Source organism: Staurois parvus, unplaced genomic scaffold (assembly GCF_062004578.1).
Source record: "Staurois parvus isolate SC_StPar_1 unplaced genomic scaffold, SC_StPar_1.0 ptg001913l, whole genome shotgun sequence".
In the NCBI taxonomy this organism is placed as follows: Eukaryota; Metazoa; Chordata; class Amphibia; order Anura; family Ranidae; genus Staurois; species Staurois parvus.
In genome coordinates, this window is record NW_028319709.1 from 135,031 (window position 1) to 143,334 (window position 8,304).

At 51.0% G+C, this 8,304-nt stretch overlaps 1 pseudogene across 1 annotated transcript; it reads right to left on the reverse strand.

The window, feature by feature from the left end:
* Nucleotides 1-787: 787 nt before the first annotated feature.
* On the reverse strand, nt 788-7,426 carry LOC149433822 (uncharacterized; annotated as a pseudogene). Its single transcript, XR_016308842.1, has 2 exons — nt 7,279-7,426; nt 788-2,258 (listed from the first exon to the last, which is right to left on the reverse strand). The product of XR_016308842.1 is annotated as an uncharacterized LOC149433822 (transcript).
* Between the last annotated feature and the right edge of the window lie 878 nt (nt 7,427-8,304).

Consider the following 8,304-nt stretch of genomic DNA (forward strand, 5'->3'; position numbering starts at 1 on the left):
AAAACAAAACAAAAAACAACACAATGAGAAAAGTAGTCTTACTGTAAATTAAAAAAAAATATATATATATACATTTTTTCTGTTATCCTTTTTGGATTCCATCGTTTTGCAAGACAATACTGACAATATAACGCACAAAAAAAAACAAAACACCCCAACAACTTGGCCTTATTCGCATGTGACACTTACCTGCCCTGTAATGGTTTTGCACAGAGCATCCCCCATCCTCCTCTTTTCGGGTCCCCTGTGCTTCTGACTCCTCCCTCTTTCCGAGTGCCTACGTAGGAAGCTGCTTCCTATGGGGGCAATCCTGCAGGCTTGCTCCCGAGCCCCGCTGTCTGCATCTATAGACACAGACAGCAGGACTCGGGCTCCACCCCCTGCTCCCTCATCACGGAATTGAACTGACAGCCAATGGTTCCCGCTGCCATCAATCTGCCTTGTGAGGAGGGAGAGAGCAGCTGCTCTCAGGTACAGCGCTGGATCATGATGGGACTCAGTTAAGTATAAGTGGGGGAGGGGGGGTCCCAGTCACAGAAAGGCTCTTTACCCTCATGGAACATGTCCCCACCCCCGAGCTTTTATTGTGACGAGTGGCTTCAATAACCAATAGGGAGACTCAGGAGACCAGAAAAAAAATCCACATAAAACTCCAGCTGCCACGATCTCCGAAGATCGATTCATTCATGATATGCGCAGTCTGGACATGCTGGGGGTTGTAGTACCCACAGGGTTCCCACGCTGCTGCATGCCTTTAACAATCCCTCCACACCAACAAGCCGTCATCTCACAGGTTGAAAATCTTTAATAGATATTAAAATCTGGGAACGGTAACATAAAAACTGATCGTAACAAGCAGCAGGTCGAAGGTCAAGCGTTTGCTACAAACGGTTAGTAATCAGAATAAAATGTTTCAGCAGCAGAAAAATGAAATACCGCGTGGCACAAACCAGGACAATGTGACACCGCGCGGCCCAATCCAGGACAACGTGACACCGCGCGGCCCAATCCAGGACAACGTGACACCGCGCGGCACAATCCAGGACAACGTGACACCGCGCGGCCCAATCCAGGACAACGTGACACCGCGCGGCCCAATCCAGGACAACGTGACACCGCGCGGCCCAATCCAGGACAACGTGACACCGCGCGGCCCAATCCAGGACAACGTGACACCGCGCGGCACAATCCAGGACAACGTGACATTCTTGGGACTGAATTTGTGGAATTTCTTTTTTTTTCAATTTATCCATAGATCAGTCTGCAAAGGGGTGCCACCATAGATCAGTCTGCAAAGGGGTGCCACCCCCCCGCGCGCCACCCCCGTCTGCAAAGGGGTGCCACCTTCCCCCCCCAACATGGGAAAAATGTGCCAGGGGAGGATTTAATTGTTCCGTTTGAACCCAACGTTCAAGGGTACATTTACCAGAAATTATTTTCCCTTCCACTAACTGAAAAAAACAAAAAAACAAAACTAAAAACACAAAAAACAACTTACATATAATAATAGAGTGGACTAGTGAATATAGAATTCAGGAGCCATTCAGGCACTTCCCAGTTGCAGGTGAGTTTACACTTCAAAAGAAAACCCTCCAAAAAGTCAGACACCCCCCTGTGATTTCTTAGGCACACCGGTATTGTCTCCTTTAATAAAAAAGAATTGGATTTTTTGGTCCTGAAATTTCTCCAAGCTGTAGTCCATTTTTCTGAGACCTTTAAAGGCCTCCTCGTTTTCTCTTCAGTTAAGGTGTCGGTTGTCAGAGTCGATAACACTTTGCGGAGGAGATTGGACACCATCTCCCGTGTACACTATTTATTGGGCTCAGTCCCCAGTGTTTTTGGCACAAAAAAAACAAACATTTTCAAAAAAACTTTTAGGGAAAGTTTTTCTTGACCCGTGGTGCGGCCGTCTGTCCCGGGGATAGTTTTTGGCCCTGGCTGGTGGCCGGAGGTCCTGGGGATAGTTTTTGGCCCTGGCTGGTGGCCGGAGGTCCCGGGGAGAGTTTCTGGCCCTGGCTGGCGGCCGGAGGTCCCGGGGAGACTCTCTGGCCCTGGCTGGCGGCCGGAGGTCCCGGGGAGACTCTCTGGCCCTGGCTGGCGGCCGGAGGTCCCGGGGAGACTCTCTGGCCCTGGCTGGTGGCCTGGCACGGTTTCTCACTGCGGCTGGTAGACGGGGCTGGTTTGTGAGGCACGGAGTTCTCCTGGCTGTCCAGCATCCTGCGAGGTTTGTGCTGCGGAGATACTTTTCTTTCGGCAGGCTGCGGGTGAGGACACAGAACACCATTAGACTGGAAACTGCAGGAGCAACATAAAATTATAAATTTTTGTCCTTACCTTCTCTTGGAGTCCATTGAGGGACTCAAGGAAGTCATACCGTGTGTTGGGATAGAATGCCGCCTACAGGAGGCTGGGACACTGGCAAATAAAATTTAAAAATCTGTAGGCCTGCCTCTCCTATTCCCAGCAGTTATTATTATACAGTATTTATAAAGCGCCAATAGTTCGCTCAGCGCTGTACATTACAAAGGGGGACAGAACATGTGACAGAACAATACCAATACAATGCAAAACATGAGGGGTTCGAGGGCCCTGCTCCTTGGAGCTTACAATCTAGGAGGGAGGGGATGGTGGCACAGGAGGAGATAGCTGTGGGGGATGGAGTGGTAGGAAGAGTGGAGGAGGTTGGCAAGTTAGCAGGGGGTGGGGTAGGCTTCCCTGAAGAGGTGGGTTTTCAGGGTGCGCCTAAAGGAGAGGAGAGTAGGTGATAATCTGATGGGTTGGGGCAGGGAGTTCCAGAGGATGGGTGACACCCTGGAGAAGTCCTGGAGGCGGGCATGGGAGGAGGAGACCAGGGAACTAGAGAGAAGGAGGTCTTGTGAGGAGCGGAGTGTGCGTGTTGGGTGGTACTTGGATATTAGGTCGGTGATGTAGTTCTGGGCAGTATGGTGGACGGCTTTGTACGTCAGTGTTAGGATTTTGAATTTGATCCGTTGCGCAATCGGAAGCCAGTGGAGGGACAGGCAGAGGGGGGTGGAGGACATGGAGTGGAGGCCAGTGGAGGGATTGGCAGAGGGGGGTGGAGGACACTGAATGGAGGCCAGTGGAGGGATTGGCAGAGGGGGGTGGAGGACACTGAGTGGAGGCCAGTGGAGGGTTTGGCAGAGAGGGGTGGAGGACACTGAGTGGAGCCAGTGAAGGGATTGGCAGAGGGGGGTGGAGGACACTGATTGGAGGCCAGTGGAGGGATTGGCAGAGAGGGGTGGAGGACACTGAGTGGAGGGATTGGCAGAGGGGGTGACGGAGATGGAGCGGTTGGAAAGGTGAATGAGTCTGGCAGCCGTATTCAGGATGGACTGAAGCGGGGATAGCCAGCGGCGAGGCAGGCCAGTGAGGAGGGAGTTGCAGTAGTCGAGTCGTGATAGGATGAGGGAGTGGATGAGCTGTTTAGTGGTTTCTGGGGTTAGGAACATGCAGATTTTGGCGATGTTGCGGAGGTGGAGTCTGCATGTTGCGGAGGTGGAGTCTGCATGTTGCGGAGGCGGAGTCTGCACAAGTTAGTTAAAGATTGGACTTGGGGCTGGAAGGATAGGTTGGAGTCCAGAATGACACCAAGTACTCTGACCTGCAGGGCGAGTTTGATGGTGGCATTGTTGGATGTGATGGAGAAGTCAATGGGGGGTCGGGTCCGGCTGGGGGGAAAACAAGAAACTCGGTTTTGGAGAGGTTCAGTTTAAGGAAGTGGAGCGACATCCAGTCTGATATGTCGCTCAGTAGGTGTGTGATTCGGGCGGAGACCGAGGGGGTGAGGTGGGGGGCGGAGACCGAGGGGGTGAGGTGGGGGGTTGAGAGATAGATTTGTGTGTCGTCAGCTTAGAGGTGGTAGTTGAAGCCGTGAGAGTGTATGAGTTGGCCAAGGGAGGAGGTGTAGATGGAGAAGAGAAGGGGCCCGAGGACGGAGCCTTGAGGGACCCCAACAGAGAGGGGGAGTGAGGGGGAGGTGGTAGCATTATAGGTAACGCTGAAAGGGCGTTGTGACAGGTAGGATGAGAGCCAGGAGAGAGCAGAATCTCTGAGGCCAAGAGAGTGTAGTTTGTAGAGGAGGGGGTGGTGGACTGTGTCAAAGGCTGCAGAGAGGTCAAGGAGTAGGAGCACTGAATAGTGGCCATTAGCTTTGGCGGTTAGCAGGTCGTTGGAGAGTTTGAGTAAGGCAGTTTCGGTGGAGTGTAGGGGATGGAAGCCGAACTGTAGGGGATCGAGGAGGTTGTTGTTGTTGAGGTGAGAGCATAGGCGGGTGTAGACTAGGTGCTCGAGGAGTTTGTAGCAAGCAATACGAAGAGTATGATCACGAAGGGACAGAAGAATGGGACCTGTGTCCCTCAATGGACTCCAAGAAAAGGATTTTACAGCAAGTACAATAATCCTATCCAGTCTGTTGAGGGACACAGGAAGTCTTAAACCTTTGGACTAATTTTGGATGTCTCAACCAAGTGGTGGGCAACAGCAAACTACTAATAGGCCCAATTGTGAACAAAAACCAGAGTATCCATGCAACTCAAGGACTAACGTCCAAAACTTGGGACCTCTGCTGTGTCTGGCAATGGCTCTTCTTGCTGAGCCATCTGGAACATTGGACAGCTCCCTGGAAAAATCCTTGAATGATCCTGCCTTGACCTCATTTTTCATGAACCTTGAACCCTTTGCTCCTCCCATGAACTTTGATTTAGGCCATGCCTCCCCAGCCAATATCTGGCTCTCGTCTCCCCAGCCAATATCTGGCTCTCGTCTCCCCAGCCAATATTTGGCTATCGTCTCCCCAGCCAATATCTGGCTATCGTCTCCTGCTGCTGTCTGTCTATCTTCACTCCCACTCGTTGCTGACCTTTGGCTTGTTCCTCAACTACACATCTACCTGATCCCATCCTGCAACCCCTTGTTACCGACCTTTGGCTTGTTTACTGACTGTTTGGGTTTGATCCCAACATGCTTCTGAACCCAGGCTTGCTCAGCTCCTGGTGGGGCAATCCTGAGGACCGAAACCTGGTATTAACTCGCATTAAAACCCACCTCCGCCATCAGAAGCTCTGGTGAATACCGGTTAGTGCTTAGATCCCATGGTGAGCCCACATCATCTGTAGATCTATCCTGCTGGTTGGTGGGAGCCTCTCTCTGCTATAGCTACTGGTCTCCAAGACTGATTCCTGACCATGACACTGGTACTGGATAAGCCCAAACCCCCCACCTAGTAGGAAGACTAGACCAGGTGGTGACCAGCACAGGAACGAAGCCTGATGCCAGAAGGTCATGAATACTCACACTAGTGAAAGAAACATGGAGGGAACACCAAAACAGACCAAAACATGGAAATTAGTCTACCTGATACATGGAAAGGAGAAAAGTAGCAAAAAATAGACCGACAGAGCTGAAGATGTCCATCTTCCTAGGACACTAGCAAACAACGGAGGCATGCTGGGAGTAGAAAATGTTATCCTGTGCTGGCCTACAAATATTTCTTTGCCAGTGTCAAATCCTCCTGTAGATGGCAGTATAACCCCACAGTATACGACTTCCTGTGTCCCTAGATGGACAAGAAGATATGAAACGTGTATGAAGTGTTGGAACTGGGACAAAAATGTTTCAGTTAAGTTTTTGGAGCATCTTACAATCACCCCTCCAGTATTCCTAAGATCATAGGATTTATTGTTTGTCTGCTCTATACTTTGTGGCATGAATCAGCCGCTCCATCATCCAGCATTGCATAGTTTAGTGACAAATACATAGCAGGCCAAACAACCAATCACTGGAAGCTTACGTTACAGACAACCAATCACTGGAAGCTTACGTTACAGAGTTTGAAGTAGAGCAGAACAGATGGAAGACACATTTTGGAGGATGGTTTCCATGGCATGAGGACTCTTGGATGTGCACCGAGGGGTGCTGGGTACAAAAGTCAACTCACTTGAAGGGCTTTTTGAAACATTTAATGGTTAGGAGCATCAGATACAACCGAGGACATTCAGCGGGCTGCCTTTAGTGCTGTCAGGAGATGCCAGCCCTGAGGAAGGGGGGAGGCTTTGTTCCCCCAAAATGAGTTGGCTGTATCTGAAAATTCCTTCAAGTGAGATGAACTTTTGTACCAGCGACTCCTCCGTACACAACAATTTACAGTCTGGCGAGCGCTTCACGGATGTCCCACCAGGGTACAACCCTACGGGGGGGGGATGTCCCACCAGGGTACAACCCTACGGGGGGGGGGGGATGTCCCACCAGGGTACGACCCTACGGAGGGCGGATGTCCCACCAGGGTACAACCCTACGGGGGGGGGGGGATGTCCCACCAGGGTACAACCCTACGGGGGGGGGGGGGGATGTCCCACCAGGGTACAACCCTACGGGGGGGGGATGTCCCACCAGGGTACAACCCTACGGGGGGGGGGGGATGTCCCACCAGGGTACAACCCTACGGGGGGGGGGGATGTCCCACCAGGGTACAACCCTACGGGGGGGGGGGGATGTCCCACCAGGGTACAACCCTACCGGGGGGGGGGGGATGTCCCACCAGGGTACGACCCTACCGGGGGGGGGGGATGTCCCACCAGGGTACAACCCTACCGGGGGGGGGGGATGTCCCACCAGGGTACGACCCTACCGGGGGGGGGGTGTCCCACCAGGGTACAACCCTACCGGGGGGGGGATGTCCCACCAGGGTACAACCCTACCGGGGGGGGGGGTGTCCCACCAGGGTACAACCCTACCGGGGGGGGGGGGATGTCCCACCAGGGTACAACCCTACCGGGGGGGGAAATGTCCCACTAGGGTACAACCCTACCGGGGGGGGGGAAATGTCCCACTAGGGTACAACCCTACCGGGGGGGGGGGGGATGTCCCACTAGGGTACAACCCTACGGGGGGGGATGTCCCACCAGGGTACAACCCTACGGGGGGGGATGTCCCACCAGGGTACAACCCTACGGGGGGGGATGTCCCACCAGGGTACAACCCTACGGGGGGGGATGTCCCACCAGGGTACAACCCTACGGGGGGGATGTCCCACCAGGGTACAACCCTACCGGGGGGGGATGTCCCGCCAGGGTGAAACCCTACCGGGGGGGGGGATGTATCACCAGGGTACAACCCTACTGGGGGGGGGGGGGGGAGATGTCCCACCAGGGTACCGGGATGTGTTCCAGGCACTCATTAGAATTGGAACACCAATCTGTCCTCACATCAGATGTTCTTGTTAATACGATTATCAATGATGGATTATTGTGCGTTACGTACAGAACTAGAAGATTTCAGACCGGAGTTCTTCTTCAGAGACGTTCCATTAGGCAAAGGACCAGATGGAACTTTCTTCTTGCCGGCCTGAAAAACAAAGGAAAGGACTTTCCATAAAACATGTAGCGGTGCCTTTATAGAAACTTTGCATAGCTGCTGATTCATTCATTCATTCACTGTAAGTGAGCAAAATCGAATGTTCTGCTGCCATTTCCTCTACGGGTCACATGTTATTCATTCATTTAAAAAAAAATGATCCGGGAAAATACTGCAATCTGGCCACTAGATGGAGCTGAGGATCATAGAAAATAATAATGAAGCCACATTCCTGCCTAGATGCTCCCGTAGACCTTCCAGGATCCATTCTGAAGGTCAAATCCAAGAGTCCCAGGGACAGCAACAATTATTGGTTCAGAACAGTGAAGAGAATATCATCCATTGAAGAGATTACTGGTTCTAATGAGGAAGATCACATGAACACGGCTACCTTCCAATGGGTGTCCAGAACGTGACTCAAAGCATCAGGACGAGAGCCGCATCAAATGGTGAAAGAGTCCAAATTACTAATAATTATTAGGAAGATCACATAAAACAGCCAACACTTTTCGGGGGGCAAACTACCCCTTCATCAGGGCAACAAGAAAGTACCAATATATTTACATATAATAAATGGGGAGATTATAAAAAGTACGATGGTCACACAGCAAAATAAAATCAGTGTATCTATATGTAACCATGGGAACAAATCTAATCAATGTATCAATATGTAACTATGGATATGAATATAATCAATGATTAAATTTGTTCCCATGGTTACATACAGATACATTGATTAGATTTATTCCCATGGTTACATATAGATACATTGATTAGATTTATTCCCATGGTTACATATACATACATTGATTAGATTTATTCCCATGGTTACATATAGATACATTGATTAGATTTATTCCCATGGTTACATATAGATACATTGATTAGATTTATTCCCATGGTTACATATAGATACATTGATTAGATTTATTC